Consider the following 16,723-nt stretch of genomic DNA (forward strand, 5'->3'; position numbering starts at 1 on the left):
AACCACGTTGCCAACGCCCACCAAAGCAATCTTGGGGAGCTAATTTGGAGCCTCGAGCACGTTGCCAGCCTAGAGATGAGGGGCGTTTTGAGGACAACGCAGGCTAACAACGCCAAACAATCAAGCTTGGCCCTGGAAGAAAAGGAGCTGGCGTTGCCAACTCAAGATGGGCGTTGCCAACGCCACACAACCAAGCAACAAATGGAGCCCTGGAAGAAAAGGAGCTGGCGTTGCCAACTCAAGATGGGCGTTGCCAACGCCACACAAGAATGCTTGGCTAGGCACCAAGTCTTGGTGCCAACCAAGTTACCAACGCCCACAAGCCGCACCATCCAAGTTGCCAACGCCAAGACATGGCACCATCCAAGTTGCCAACGCCAAAACATGGCACCAACCACGTTGCCAACGCTGAAATACAAAGGAGTGTTTGCCAAAAACGCTGGTGAGCTGGACAGCCTGACCTTACCTCCTTCAATGGAGTATATCTTGAGCTACAAAGCTCCAAATGAGGTGATTCCAACGGCATTTGAAAGTAGACATCCAGAGCTTTCCAACCATATATCATAGTATGGGATTGGCATTCATTTGAAGCTTCAAAAGTTGGCTTCATTTAGAGCTTCAGAATCTGAGCACGTTGGCAACGCTGGAAACAAGGGCGTTTTCACCAAAAACGTGTGCGATTTTGGCAGCCTGACCCTGTCTCCTTCAATGGAAGATATCTTGAGCTACAGAGATCCAAATTGAGTGCTTCCAGTTGCATTGGAAAGCTGACATTCAGAGATTTCCAACCATATATAATAGTCTATGATGGAGCACAAAATTGAAGCCAAACCAGAGTCATCTTTAGGCCCTAAAAACAAGAACATGAAGTGAAATTCAAGAAAGCTAGAGATTGGCCTTGGGGTGTGGGTCGAGCACGTTGCCAACGTGCCACAAGGGGGGCGTGTTTTGCAACAACGCCAGCTCCAAGTCCTTGCCTTGGGAGAGTGATGCACGGGCACGTTGCCAACTTGGGGTTGAGGGTGCGTTATTCACAACAACTTGGCAACAACTTGGCAGCTTGACCTTACCTTCTTTGAGGAATCATAACTTGAGCTAGGAAAATCCAATTGAGGTGATTCCAGTGGCATTAGAAAATAGACATCAAGAGCTTTCCAATGATGTATAATAGTCCATATTGAAGCTGAAGGTTGACACTCAAATTCTGGGCTACATTTAGCATGAAAGTAAGGCCAAGAAGAGGAAAAGCAAGTTGTTGGCAACAACTTGGGCTAGCAACGCCCAAGTCTCATACTTCATGCCCAGGAAAATGTCAAGCACGTTGCCAACGTGCATTTGGCCTGGAGTTAGTGCCAATAACGCCAAGCCAATGGGCCAGAAACATGATGAATGAACTCTTCCTTTCCAAGTCTAGCAACACTTCCAATTGAGCCAAGAATTCAACAATGAGAAAGCCCACATTGCTAACCCAAATTGAAGATCTCTGAAGAGTTTTAGGAGTAGTATAAATAGAAGAGATTGATGTACTTGTAGAGGACTTTTTACACTTTTACACTTTTGATTACTTTTTAACACTTAGCATTTTTTTTCACTTTTAGCATTTTTACTTGGCTTTGTAAGAACTTCCGGGTACTCTCCCGGAAAGCTCATCTTTGGTTTTCTATTGGAATTTCTCTTCTTCATTTTCAAGTTCTAAGCATTTCATTCTTCTTCTTCTTCTTCCTTTACACTTAGTTTAATTCTTGTTTATGGCAATTGTTGTTGAATTTGGAGCAATGACTCACTAAACCCCACTTTCATTAGGGGGAGGAGCTCTGTTTGTTGGAATGGATTGATGAACCCATCTTTCCTCCTCAATTCTAGTGGTTGATCTAAAGAGGGAACTCTTGCTCTTCATAGATTCAACCACCATCGAGAGAGGGGTTAATCTACATGAATTATGTGGTGAATTTGAGGAATGAACCACACAATTCAGTTTAGAGATCATCCTTTCATGATTTCTTTAATCAATATACCTTGGTTAGTATGTGAGATGTAACTCTCCTTGGTTGAGATTATAGAAATTGTGTGGCTGGATAATATATGAGCTTCATCTCTTCTCATGAACAATTAGATCACGAGAGTGGCAATTGGTTATGTTGAGAGAGATTGAATCACCAAGAGATTGGGGTTCAATCACCCACTTGCCATAGATCTATACCCATTGATTGAGAAGGATTTGACTAACATCAATTCATGAAAACTAACATCTCTGATCCCTAATGATCCTCTCCATCATTAATTCTCATTTCTTTTGTTCTTAGTGTTTGAAAACCCATTACCCAATTCCCTTCTACATTCTTGCAATTTATTATTCTTGTCATTTACATTCTGTTTCTTATTTCTCACTCTTATGCTCTTTAGAATTCAGCACTTTAATTCCTTGCAATTTATCTTTGATGTCATTTAAGTTTCTTGCACTTTAAGTTTCCGTCATTTACTTCCATTTTATTTCTCTATTCTAGCTCTTTACATTTTGTGTCATTTACATTCTTGCAATTATGTTCAAAAATCAAAAATGCTCATGAAATCAAAACTATGTTTGCTTGACTAAATTTACCATTAACTAAAGTTGCTTAATCTACCAATCTCTGTGGGATCGACCTCACTCTTTGTGAGTTTTATTACTTGATACGACCCGGTATACTTGCCGGTAAATACGTAAAATCTAATTTTTACGTATCAGTATTTTAAACGGTAGAGTTTCTACACCTCATAGATTAAGGTGTAGAGCTCTGCTGTTCCTCATGAATTAATGCAATTACTACTGTTTTCTATTCAATTCAAGTGTACTCTTGTTCTAAGATATCCATTCGCACTTCAACATGATGAATGTGCTAATCAAGTGACACTCGTCACCATTTTCACTTATGAATGCGTGCCTGACAACCACTTCTGTTCTACCTGAAAACAAGCTTGAATGCATATCTCTTGGCCTCCTGGTCCACGACGCATGGTTGCCTCTCCTGACAACAGAGCCTTCCATTCTGTGAGATCAGAGTCTTTGTGGTATAAGCTAGAATCAATTGACAGCATCCTTGAGATCTGGAACGTCTAAACCTTGTCTGTGGTATTCCGAGTAGGATGTCGGATGGGATGACTGTGACGAGCTTCAAACTCGCGAGTGCTGGGCGCAGTGACAGTGCGCAAAAGGATCATTGGATCTTATTCCGACACAATCAAGAACCGACAGATGATTAGCCCTACGTAACCCGTAGCCAAACCATTTTCACTAAGAGGACGGATGGTAGCCATTGACAACGGTGATCTCCCAACATACAGCTTGCCATGGAAAGGAGTACGCATGACTGGATGAAGGCAGTAGGAAAGCAGGGATTCAAAAGGAACAAAGCATCTCCATATGCTTATTTGAAATTCTTACCAATGAATTACATAAGTATCTCTATCCTATTTTATGTTGTATCTGCCTTTTAATTATCAAAATCCCATAATCATTTGAATCTGCCTGACTGAGATTTACAAGATGACCATAGCTAGCTTCAAGCTGACAATCTCCGTGGGATCGACCCCTACTCACGTAAGGTATTACTTGGACGACCCAGTGCACTTGCTAGTTAGTTGTATCGGAGTTGTGTGATCACAATTCCGTGCACCAAGTTTTTGGCGCCATTGCCGGGGATTGTTCAAGTTTGGACAACTGACGGTTCATCTTGTTGCTTAGATTAGGTATTTTTTTTCTTTTTTAAGAATTTTTAAGAATGAATTCTAGAGTTTCAGATAATGCTTTTATCATCACAGGAGCTAGTTGATTCCCATCAATTTGGCTGTTGTATGTAATGTCCTGCTGAAGCTTGGTTAGCCATGTCTAATCTTTTTAGACTGAAGCTTTAGACTAACATTGCATGATTCCTGGAATTCGTATTAAAAATTTTGAGTTTCTTATTTTCTTTTTCAAAAAAAATTTTTGAAAAAAAAAAACAAAAAAATTTATAAAATCATAAAATCAAAAATATTTTTGTGTTTCTTGTTTAAGTCTAGAGTCAAATTTTAAGTTTGGTGTCAATTGCATGTTTTTATTTTTCTAGCAATTTTCAAAAATTCATGCATTATGTTCTTCATTGATCTTCAAGTTGTTCTTGATGATTTTCTTTGCTAATCTTTAAATTCTCTTGGTGTGTGTCTTTTGTTGTTTCTCATGTGCATTTTCAATTTGTTAGTATCTCTAGCATGAAAATTTCTAAGTTTGGTGTCTTGCATGTCTTTCTTTTCTTAAAAAATTTTCAAAAATATGTTCTTGATGTTCATCATGATCATCATAGTGTTCTTGATGTTCATCTTGATATTCAAAGTGTTTTTGCATGCATTCCTTGTTTTGATCTTAGTTTTTCATGTTTACTTTCATTCTATTGTTTTTCTCTCTCATCATTAAAAATTCAAAAAAATTCAAAAAAAATTCAAAATTATGTCTTTTCAAGTCAATAATACAAAGAATTGAAGATTCAGAACATACAGCAGAGGAATCACAGAGAAAAAGCTGGTCGTTCAAAACGCCCAGTAAAAAAGGATTTCTGGCGTTTAAACGCCAGCCAGGGTACCTGGCTGGGCATTTAACGCCCAAGGAGGTAGCCAAGTGGGCGTTAAACGCCAGAATGGATACCCTAAATCTTATCTTTTTACTATCCTCTCTTATCAATCATATCTTTTTCAAAATCAAATCTTTTTCATTTTCCTTTTAATATTTTTGAGAATCCTTATTAACAATTAATGTTGTGAGTCAAAAATTTCAAATTTGTTACTTTTTTGTTAAGAAAGGTTCAATATTTGAATTTTAGAATCATATCTTTTAAATTCTTGTTAGTCAAGTCATCAATTTTAAAAATCAAATCTTTTTTTTAATTTGTTTTTCAATCATATCTTTTCAATCATATCTTTTTTAAATCATATCTTTTTCAAATCACATCTTTTTAAATTCTAATTTCAAAATCTTTTTCAAAACCACCTAACCACTTTTCCACTTTCAATTTTCCAAAACCATCAACCACTTTTTCACAATTCTTTTTAATTATTTTAAATTTTTATTCTTTAGTTTTATTTAAAAATTTGTTTTCGAAAATTCCCCCTCTCACCTCCTTCTATTTAAGGACTAACACTTCTCCTCAATTAGCAATTCGGACTCTATCCTTCTTTATAAGTTTGAATTCCTCTCTCTACCTCATCCTTTTATTCTTCTTTTCCTCTGACACATCAAAGAATCTCTATACTGTGACATAGAGGATTCCATACTTTCCTTTGTTTTCTTCTCTTTCATACGAGTAGGAACAAAGATAAAGGCATTATTGTTGAAATTTTTGAAAAAGAAGAAGACATGACAGCGAAAATAATAACAATGCTAACAATGCAAGGAAGGTGCTTGGTGACTTTACTGCACTAACTCTCGACTTCTGTGGGAGAAGCATCTCTATTCCTGCCATTGGAGCAAACAACTTTGAGCTTAAGCCTCAATTAGTTTCTCTGATGCAACAGAATAGCAAGTTTTATGGACTTCCATTGGAAGATCCTCATCAGTTTTTGGCTGAATTTTTGCAAATCTGTGACACTGTTAAGACCAATGGAGTTGATCCCGAGGTCTACAGACTTATGCTTTTCCCTTTTGCTATACGAGACAAAGCTAGTATATGGTTGAACTCAAAACCTAGAGACAGCCTGAACTCTTGGGAAAAGCTGGTCAATGCCTTCTTAGCTAAATTCTTTCCACCTCAAAAGATGAGTAAGCTTAGAGTGAAAGTTCAAACTTTCAAACAGAAGGAACATGAATCCCTCTATGAAGCTTGGGAAAGATATAAGCAATTGATCAGAAGGTGTCCTTTTGACATGCTTTCAGAATGGAGCATCTTGGGTATCTTCTATGATGGTCTGTCTGAGTTATCCAAGATGTCATTGGACCATTCTGCAAGTAGATCTATTCATCTGAAGAAAATGCCTGTAGAAGCCCAGGAACTCATTGAAATGGTTGCAAATAACCAGTTCATGTACACTTCTAAAAGAAATCCTGTGAACAATGGGATAATCAGAAGAAAGGAGTTCTTGAGATTGATACTCTGATGCCATATTGGCTCATAACAAAATATTGACTCAGCAAATCACTATGATTTCTCATAATCTGACTGGATTACAAGTTGCATCTAGCAGTGCTAAAGAAGCCTCCTCTGAAGGAGAAGCTTATGACCCTGAGAATCCCGCAATGGAAGAGGTGAATTACATGGGAGAACCCTATGGAAACACCTACAATTCTTCATGGAGGAATCACCCAAATTTCTCATGGAAGGATCAACAGAAGCCTCAACAAGGCTTCAATAACAATAATGGTGGGAGAAACAAGTTTGGCAATAGCAAACCTTTCCCATCATCCCTCAGTTTCATGACTGAGGCACGGTCTTCCATAAGAAATTTGGAGGCACAAGTGGGTCAGCTGAGTAAAAGAGTTATTGAAACTCCTCCTAGCACTCTCCCAAGCAATACAGAAGAGAATACAAAAAGAGAGTGCAAGGTCATCCACACGTCCAACATGGCCGAACCTGTAGAGGAGGGAAAGGCAGTGATTTCCAGTGAGGAAGACCTCATGGGACGACCACTGACCACTAGGGAGTTTCCTCATGAGGAACCAAAGGAATCTGAGGCTCATCTATTGACCATAGAGATTCCACTGAACTTTCTATTACCATTCATGAGCTCTGATGAGTATTCTTTCTCTGAAAAAGATGAAATTACTACTGAAGAGCAAGTTACTCAGTATCTAGAAGCAATCATGAAGCTGAATGCCAAATTATTTGGTAATGAGACTTGGGAGGATGAACCTCTATTGCTCATTAATGAACTAAACACCTTGACTCAGCTGAAGATACCTTAAAAGAAACCAGATCCCGAAAGGTTCCTAATACCTTGCACCATTGGCACCATGACCTTTGAGAAGGCTCTGTGTGACATGGGGTCAAGTGTAAACCTCATGCCACTCTCTGTAATGGAGAAACTGGGAATCTTTGAGGTACAAGCTGCAAGAATCTCACTAGAGATGGCAGACAAATCAAAGAAATAGGCTTATGGACTTGTAGAGGATGTCTTGGTAAAGGTTGAAGACCTTTACATCCCTGCTGATTTCATAATCCTAGACACTGGGAAGGATGAGGATGAATCCATCATCCTTGGAAGACCCTTCCTAGCCACAGCAAAAGCTGTGATTGATGTAGACAGAGAAGAGTTAGTCCTTCAAGTGAATGAGGACTACCTTGTGTTTAAGGATCAAGGATCTCCTTCTGTACACATGGAGAAGAAGCATGAAAAGCTTCTCTCAATACAGAGTCAAACAGAGCCCTCACATTCAAACTCTAAGTTTGGTATTGAGAGGCCATCATCATGCTCTGAGTATCTGTGAGGCTCCATGAGAGCTCACTGTCAAGCTATTGACATTAAAGAAGCACTTGTTGAGAGGCAACCCAATTTTTAATTATCTATGTTGAATTTCTATTTTCCATTGTTATTTTATGTTTTCTATAGGATGATGATCATGTGGAGTTACAAAAACAAAAGCAAAAATAAAAAATAACATTGAAAACAGCACACCATAGAGGATGAGCTTACTCGCGTTTAAACGCCAGTAAGGGTAGCAGAATGAGCGTTAAACGCCCAGTCTGGCACCATTCTAGGCATTTAATGCCAGAAAAGGGCACCAGAATAGCGTTTAATGCCAGAAAAGGGCACTAAGTTGGCGTTAAACGCCAGAAAGAGAAGAAAAGTTGGCGTTAAATGCCAGAAATGGGCAGCAACCTGGCATTTAACGCCAGGATTGGCACTCAAAGGGGCGTTTACACGCCAAAATGGTGCAGGGATGAAAAATTCTTGACACCTCAAGATCTATAGACCCCACAGGATCCCCACCTACCTCAACTCACTCTCTCTCTTCTTCACACCTTTCCATAACACCCTTCCCCAAATACCCTTCACCAATCACCTCTATCTCCCTCCCAACCCAACCCTCACACACAAACACCCCTCTCTTCCACTCCTATATAAATCCCTCATCACTCCTTCATTTTTACACATCATATACACTTTTCCTCTCTTTGGCCGAACCTTTCTTCACCCTCTTTCTCCTCCATTTCTTCTTCTTCTCTATCATTCTTTCTTCTTTTGCTCGAGAATGAGAAAACCTTTTAAGTTTGGTGTGGAAAAAGCATTGCTTTTTGTGTTTCCATAACCATTTATGGCACCTAAGGCCGGAAAAACCTCTAGAAAGAGGAAAGGGAAGGCAAAAGCTTCCGCCTCCGAGTCATGGGAGATGGAGAAATTCATCTCAAAGGTCCATCAAGACCACTTCTATGAAGTTGTGGCCAAGAAGAAGGTGATCCCTAAGGTCCCTTTCATGCTCAAAAGGAATGAGTATCCAGAGATCCGACATGAGATTCAAAAAAGAGGTTGGGAAGTTCTCACCAACCCCATTCAACAAGTCGGAATCTTAATAGTTCAAGAGTTCTATGCTAATGCATGGATCACCAAAAACCATGATCAAAATGTGAACCCGAACCCAAAGAATTGGCTCACAATGGTTCGGGGGAAATACTTAGATTTCAGTTCAGAAAATGTGAGGTTGGCATTCAACTTGCCAATGATGTAAGGAGATGCACGCCCTTACACTAGAAGGGTCAACTTTGATCAAAGGTTGGACCAAGTCCTCATGGACATATGTGTGGAAGGAGCTCAGTGGAAAAGAGACTCCAAAGGCAAGCTGGTTCAATTGAGAAGGCATGACCTTAAACCCGTGGCTAGAGGATGGTTAGAGTTCATCCAACGCTCTATTATTCCTACTAGCAACCGGTCCGAAGTAACTGTGGATCGGGCTATCATGATCCATAGTATCATGATTAGAGAGAAAGTGGAAGTTCATGAGATCATACCTCTAGAACTATACAAGGTTGCTGACAAACCTTCCACTTTAGCAAGGTTAGCCTTCCCTCATCTCATCTGTCACCTAGACAATTTAGCTGGAATTGTCATAGAGGAAGACATCCTCATTGAAGAGGACAAGCCCATCACTAAAAAGAGGATGGAGCAAATAAGAGAGCCCACTCATGGACCTCAACAAGAGCATGAGGAAGTCCCTCATCAAGAAATCCCTGAGATGCCTCAAGGGATGCATTTTCCTCCACACAACTATTGAGAGCAACTCAACACCTCTTTGGGAGATTTGAGTTCCAATATGGAGCAACTATGGATGGAGCACCAAGAGCACTCCATTATTCTCCATGAAATTAGAGAGGATCAAATAGCCATAAGGGAAGGGCATCAAAGGCAAGGAAGAGACATAGAGGAGCTCAAGCATTCCATTGGATCTTCAAGAGGAAGAACTAGCCGCCATCACTAAGGTGGACCCGTTCTTTGATTTTCTTGTTCTTATCTTTCTATTTTTTTATTTTTATGCTTTATGTTTGTCTTTGTTTGTGTCTTCATTACATGATCATTAGTGTTAAGTATCTATGTCTTAAAGCTATGAATGTCCTATGAACCCTTCACCTTTCTTAAATGAAAAATGTGCCTAATTACAAAAGAACAAGAAGTACTTGAACTTCAAAATTTATCTTGAAATTAGTTTGATTATTTTGATGTGGTGGCAATACTTTTTATTTTCTGAATGAATGCTTAAACAGTGCATAATTTTGATAGTGAAGTTTATGAATGTTAAAATTGTTGGCTCTTGAAAAAATAATGAAAAAAGAGAAATGTTATTGATAATCTGAAAAATCATAAAATTAATTCTTAAAGTAAGAAAAAGCAGTGAATAACTAATGAGCGGATAATTTATACGCTTTTTGGCATTGTTTTTAGTATGTTTTTAGTATATTTTAGTTAGTTTTTATTATATTTTTATTAGTTTTTAGTTAAAATTCACTTTTCCGGGCTTTACTATGAGTTTGTGTGTTTTTCTGTGATTTCAGGTATTTTCTGGCTGAAATTGAGGGTCCTGAGCAAAAATCTGATTCAGAGGCTGAAAAGGACTGCAGATGCTGTTGGATTCTGACCTCCCTGCACTCGAAGTAGAGTTTCTGGAGCTACAAAAGCCCAATTGGCGCGCTCTCAACGGCGTTGGAAAGTAGACATCCTGGGCTTTCTAGCAATGTATAATAGTCCATACTTTGCTCATGATTTGATGGCCCAAACCGGCGTTGCAAATCAGCCTCAGAATTCCCAGCGTTTAACGCTGGAACTGGCATAAAAATTGGAGTTAAACGCCCAAACTGGCATAAAAGCTGGCGTTTAACTCCAGAAAAAGTCTCTACACATGAAAGCTTCAATGCTCAGCCCAAGCACACACTAAGTGGACCCAGAAGTGGATTTTTACGTCATTTACTCATTTCTGTATACCCTAGGTTACTAGTTCACTATTAATAGGATCTTTTGACATTGTATCTAGACCTCATGACACTTTACACGTTTCTCATTGTATCTTCTACAGTATGAGTCTCTAAACCCCATGGTTGGGGGTGAGGAGCTCTGCTGTGTCTTGATGGATTAATGCAATTACTATTGTTTTTCATTCAATCATGCTTGCTTCCATTCTAAGATATCACTTGTTCTTAAACCTGATGAATGTGATGATCCGTGACACTCATCATCATTCTCAACTATGAACGTGTGCCTGACTACCACCTCCGTTCTACCTTAGATTGAGTAGATATCTCTTGTATTCTTTAATCGGAATCTTCGTGGTATAAGCTAGAATTGATGGCAGCATTCAAGAGAATCCGGAAGGTCTAAACATTGTCTGTGGTATTCTGAGTAGGGTTCAAGGATTGAATGACTGTGACGAGCTTCAAACTCCTGAGGGCTGGGCGTTAGTGACAGACGCAAAAGAATTACTGGATTCTATTCCGACCCGATTGAGAACCGACAGATGATTAGCCGTGCTGTGACAGAGCGCGTTGAACATTTTCACTGAGAGGATGGGAGGTAGCCATTGACAACGGTGAAACTCTACATACAGCTTGCCATGGAAGGATCCTTGCGTGTTTGAAGAAGAAGACAATAGGAAAGCAGAGGTTCAGAAGACAGAGCATCTCCAAAACCTCCACCTGTTCTCCATTACTGCAAAACAAGTACTTATTTCATGTTCTTTTGCTTTTCACAATCAATCCTGATAATTTTTGATATCCTGACTAAGAGTTACAAGATAACCATAGCTTGCTTCAAGCCGACAATCTCCGTGGGATCGACCCTTACTCACGTAAGGTATTACTTGGACGACCCAGTGCACTTGCTGGTTAGTTGTGCGGGATTGCAAAAGTGTGATTGCAATTTCGTGCACCAATAACAAAGCTTGCGAAAAAAATGGCGAAAAAAAAAAAAAGAAAAAGACAAAGCAAGCAGAAAAAGCCAATAGCCCTTTAAACCAAAAGGCAAGGGTAAAAGGGATCCAAGGCTTTGAGCATCAGTGGATAGGAGGGCCCAAAGGAATAAAATCCTGGCCTAAGTGGCTAAATCAAGCTGTCCCTAACCATGTGCTTGTGGCATGAAGGTCCAAGTGAAAAGCTTGAGACTGAGTGGTTAAAGTCATGATCCAAAGCAAAAAGAGTGTGCTTAAGAACTCTGGACACCTCTAACTGGGGACTTTAGGAAAGCTGAGTCACAATCTGAAAAGGTTCACCCAGTTATGTGTCTATAGCATTTATGTATCCGGTGGTAATACTAGAAGACAAAGTGCTTAGGGTCACGGCCAAGACTCATAAAGTAGCTGTGTTCAAGAATCAACATATTGAACTAGGAAAATCAATAACACTATCTAAATTCTGAGTTCCTAATGGATGCCAATCATTCTGAACTTCAAAGGATAAAGTGAGATGCCAAAACTGTTCAGAAGCAAAAAGCTACTAGTCAAAAAAATATCTTTTGCTTATTTCACTCATAAAATTCAAAATTTTGGGTTGACTTAGTTAAAGATTTTTAAAGTTTAGTTCATTCTTGTTAGTCAAGTCAAAATTTCAATTTAAAAATTCTATCTTTTCAAATATTTTTCAAAAATCAAATCTTTTTCATTTTTCTTCTTAATATTTTTGAAAATTTTAAAATTGATTTTCAAAATCTTTTTCTTATTTCCATCTCATATTTTCGAAAACTTTACTAACATTTAAGGATTTGATTCAAAAAATTTCAAGTTTGTTACTTTCTTGTTAAGAAAGGTTCAATATTTAAATTTTAGAATCATATCTTTTAATTTCTTGTTAGTCAAGTCATTAATTTTAAAATCAAATCGTTTTCAAATCATATCTTTTTCAAATTTTTATTTCAAAATCTTTTTCTAACTTCTCATCTTTTCAAAACTTACTATTTCTTATCATTTTCAAAACCACCTAACTACTTTTTCACTTCTCATTTTCGAAAATCACCTTCCTCTTTTTCAAAAACCTTTTTAATTAACTAATTGTTTCAAACTCTAATTTTATTTTATTCTTTTTCTTAATTTTTGAATACTAACTAATTTTTAAAATAAAAACAAAAATATTTTTCCTTTTTCTTTTATTTAATATTCGAATTCCCTCTTACTCTCATATCTTTCTATTTATTTTATTTATCTACTAACACTTCTCTTCTACTCATAATTCGAAACCTCTCTCTCCCTCTGTGTTCGAATTCTTCTCATTCTCTCTCTACCTCATTCTTCTATTCTTTTCTTCTTTTACTCACATAAAGGAATCTTTATACTGTGACATAGAGGAATCCTCTTCTTTTTTGTTCTCTTCTTTTTCATATGAGCAGGAACAAGGATAAAGACATTCTTGTTGAAGCTGATCCTGAACCTGAAAGGACTCTGAAGAGGAAGTTAAGAGAAGCTAAAGCACAACACTCTGGAGAGGACCTGACAGAAATTTTTGAAAAAGAAGAAGACATGGCCGAACCCAATAACAATGGCAAAGGTGCAAGGAAGATGCTTGGTGACTATACTGCACCAACTTCTAACTTCTATGGAAGAAGCATATCAATTCCTACCATTGGAGCAAACAACTTTGAGCTTAAGCCTCAATTAGTTTCTCTAATGCAACAGAATTGTAAGTTTCATGGACTTCCATCGGAAGATCCTCATCAGTTCTTAGCTAAATTCTTGCAGATCTGTGATACTGTTAAGACCAATGGGGTTGATCCCGAGGTCTACAGATTTATGCTTTTCCCTTTTGCTATAAGAGACAGAGCTAGGATATGGTTGGACTCACAACCTAGAGAAAGCCTGAACTCATGGGACAAGTTGGTCAATGCTTTCTTGACCAAATTCTTTCCACCTCAAAAGATGAGCAAGCTTTGAGTGGAAGTCCAAACCTTCAAATAGAAGGAAGGTGAAAGAAGCTTGGGAAAGATACAAGCAATTAACCAAAAGGTGTCCTTCTGACATGCTTCCAGAATGGAGCATCATATGTATATTCTATGATGGTCTGTTTGAGTTGTCAAAAATGTCATTGGATCATTCTGCTGGTGGATCTCTTCATCTGAAAACCCCTGTAGAAGTCCAGGAACTCATTGAGATAGTTACAAATAATCAGTTCATGTACACTTCTAAAAGAAATCCTGTGAATAATGGGATGACTCAAAAGAAAGGAGTTCTTGAGATTGATACTCTGAATGCCATATTGGCTCAGAACAAAATACTGACTCAGCAAGTCAATATGATTTCTCAGAATCTGACTGGATTGCATGCTGCATCCGACAGTGCTAAAGAAGCCTCCTTTGAAGGAGAAGCTTATGACCCTGAGAATCCTGCAATGGAAGAGGTGAATTACATGGGAGAAGCATATGGAAACACCTATAATCCTTCATGGATAAATCACCCAAATTTTTCATGGAAGGATCAACAGAAGCATCAACAAGGTTTCAATAATAATAATGGTGGAATAAATAGGTTTGGCAATAGCAAACCTTTTCCATCATCTTCTCACCAACAGATAGAGAATTCTGAGCAGAGCCTCTCTGGCTTAGCAAATATAGTCTCTGATCTATCTAAATCCATTCTCAGTTTCATTAATGAAACAAGGTCCTCCATCAGAAATTTGGAGGCACAAGTGGGTCAGCTGAGTAAAAGAGTCACTGAAACTCCTCCTAGTACTCTCCCAAGCAATACAGAAGAGAATCCAAAGAGAGAGCGTAAGGCCATTAATATGACCAAAATGGCCAAACTTATAGAGGAGGAGGATGGTATGATTTCCAATGAGGAAGACCTCAATGGACGTTCACTGACCAATAAGAAGTTCCCTAATGGGGAACCAAAGGAATTTGAGGCTCATATAGAGGCCATAGAGATTCCACTGAACTTCTTATTACCATTCATGAGCTCTAAAGAATATTCTTCTTCTGAAGAAGATGAAGTTACTACTGAAGAGCAAATTGCTCAATATCTAGGAGCAATCATGAAGCCGAATGCTAAGTTATTTGGTAATGAGACTTGGGAGGATGAACCTCCATTGCTCATCAATGAACTGAATACATGGATTCAGCAGACATTGCCTCAAAAGAAACCGGATCCCGGAAAGTTCTTAATACCCTGTACCATAGGCACCATGACCTTTGAAAAGGCTCTGTGTGACCTAGGGTCAGGTATCAATCTCATGCCACTCTCTGTAATGGAAAAACTAATGATCTTTGAGGTACAAGCTGCAAGAATCTCACTAGAGATGGCAGACAAATCAATGAAAAGGCTTATGTACTTGTAGAGGACGTCCTAGTGAAGGTTGAAGGCCTTTACATCCCTGCTGACTTCATAATCCTAGACACTGGGAAGGATGAGGATGAATCTATCATCCTTGGAAGACCTTTCCAAGCCACAGCAAGGGCTGTGATTGATGTGGACAGGGGAGAGTTAGTCCTTCAATTGAATGAGGACTACCTTGTGTTTAAGGCTCAAAGATCTTCTTCTGTAAACATGGAGAAGAAGCATGAAAAGCTTCTCTCAATACAGAGTCAGACAGAGCCCCCACACTCAAACTCTAAGTTTGGTGTTGGGAGGCCACAATCATGCTCTGAGCATCTGTGAAGCTCTTAAAGAGAAAACAGTTAGCAGAATTTAAAGAGATGCTCCAAGAAACTAAAATTGCTAACAAGAACATAGAATCACAGTTGAATCAGGCAAAATAGCAGCTATCTAAACAGATAACAGAAGAATGCCAAGCAGCTCAACTGAGGAGTGGGAAGACATTGAATAACACTGCTCAAAGTAGCAAAAAGCCAATAAAGGAACAATTGACAGAGGATAGCCAAACCACTATCGAAAATCCCTCTGAGGACAGTAAGAGCCTAGAGAGGAATACTCTTCGCGTTCAAACGCCAGAAAAGAGGGGAAAGCTGGTGCTAAACGCCCATTCCCTGCCCAGTTCTGGCGTTCAAATGCCAAAAAGGGGGAAAAGTTGGCGTTAAACGCCCATTTTCCACCCAACCCTGGCGTTCAAATGCCAATGGGGAATCAGACACCTGAGAGTACTGATAGTAACCCCTCTAAAAAGGCTTCTCCAACCACTTCTATAAGGAATAAACCTGCAGCAACTAAGGTTGAAGAATATAAAGCCAAGATGCCTTATCCTTAGAAACTCCGCCAAGCGGAGCAGGATAAGCAATTTGCCCGCTTTGCAGACTACCTAAGGACTCTTGAAATAAAGATTCTGTTTGTAGAGGCACTTGAGCAAATACCTTCTTATGCCAAGTTCATGAAAGAGATCTTAAGTCATAAGAAGGATTGGAGAGAAACTGAAAAAGTATTTCTCACTGAAGAATGCAGTGCAGTCATTCTGAAAAGCTTACCAGAAAAGCTTCAAGATCCAGGAAGCTTTATGATACCATGCACATTAGAAGGTGCTTGCACCAAGACAGCCCTGTGTGACCTTAGAGCAAGCATTAATCTAATACCTGCATCCACTATTAGAAAGCTTGGGTTGACTGAAGAAGTCAAACCAACCCGGATATGCCTCCAACTTGCTGATGGCTCCATTAAATATCCATCAGGCATAATTGAGGACATGATTGTTAAGGTTGGGCCATTTGCCTTTCCAACTGACTTTGTAGTGCTGGAAATGTAGGAGCACAAGAGTGCAACTCTCATTCTAGGAAGACCTTTCCTAGCAACTGGACGAACTTTCATTGATGTACAAAAAGGGGAAGTAACACTGAGAGTCAATGAGGATGAGTTCAAGTTGAATGCTGTAAAGGTTATGCAGCATCCAGACACACCAAATGACTGCATGGGTGCTGACATTATTGACTCTTTGGTGGAAGAGATCAATATGACTGAAAGTCTAGAATCAGAGCTTGAGGACATCTTCAAGGATGCTCAGCCTGATCAGGAAGAACCAGAGGAAACAAAAGAATTTTTGAAAATTCCTCAGGAGGAGGATAAGCCTCCCAAACCTAAACTCAAACCACTACCACCATCCCTGAAGTATGCATTTCTGGGAGAGGGTGACACTTTTCCAGTGATTATAAGCTCTGCTTTAAATCCACAAGAAGAGGAAGCACTGATTCAAGTGCTAAGGACACACAAGACAGCTCTTGGGTGGTCCATAAGTGATCTTAAGGGCATTAGCCCAGCAAGATGCATGCACAAGATCCTATTGGAGGATAATGCCAAACCAGTGGTCCAACCACAAAGGCGGCTAAATCCAGCCATGAAGGAGGTGGTGCAAAAAGAGGTCACTAAATTACTAGA

General features: G+C 39.1%; 1 non-coding gene across 1 annotated transcript; it reads right to left on the minus strand.

Annotated features, from left to right (window-relative positions):
• Positions 1-5,769: 5,769 nt before the first annotated feature.
• On the minus strand, positions 5,770-5,877 carry LOC130984311 (small nucleolar RNA R71). The gene has a single exon (XR_009088254.1). It is a non-coding gene; the product is annotated as a small nucleolar RNA R71 (small nucleolar RNA).
• Positions 5,878-16,723: the final 10,846 nt, after the last annotated feature.

The sequence above is a fragment of the Arachis stenosperma genome, chromosome 5, assembly GCF_014773155.1.
Source record: "Arachis stenosperma cultivar V10309 chromosome 5, arast.V10309.gnm1.PFL2, whole genome shotgun sequence".
NCBI lineage: Eukaryota > Viridiplantae > Streptophyta > Magnoliopsida > Fabales > Fabaceae > Arachis > Arachis stenosperma.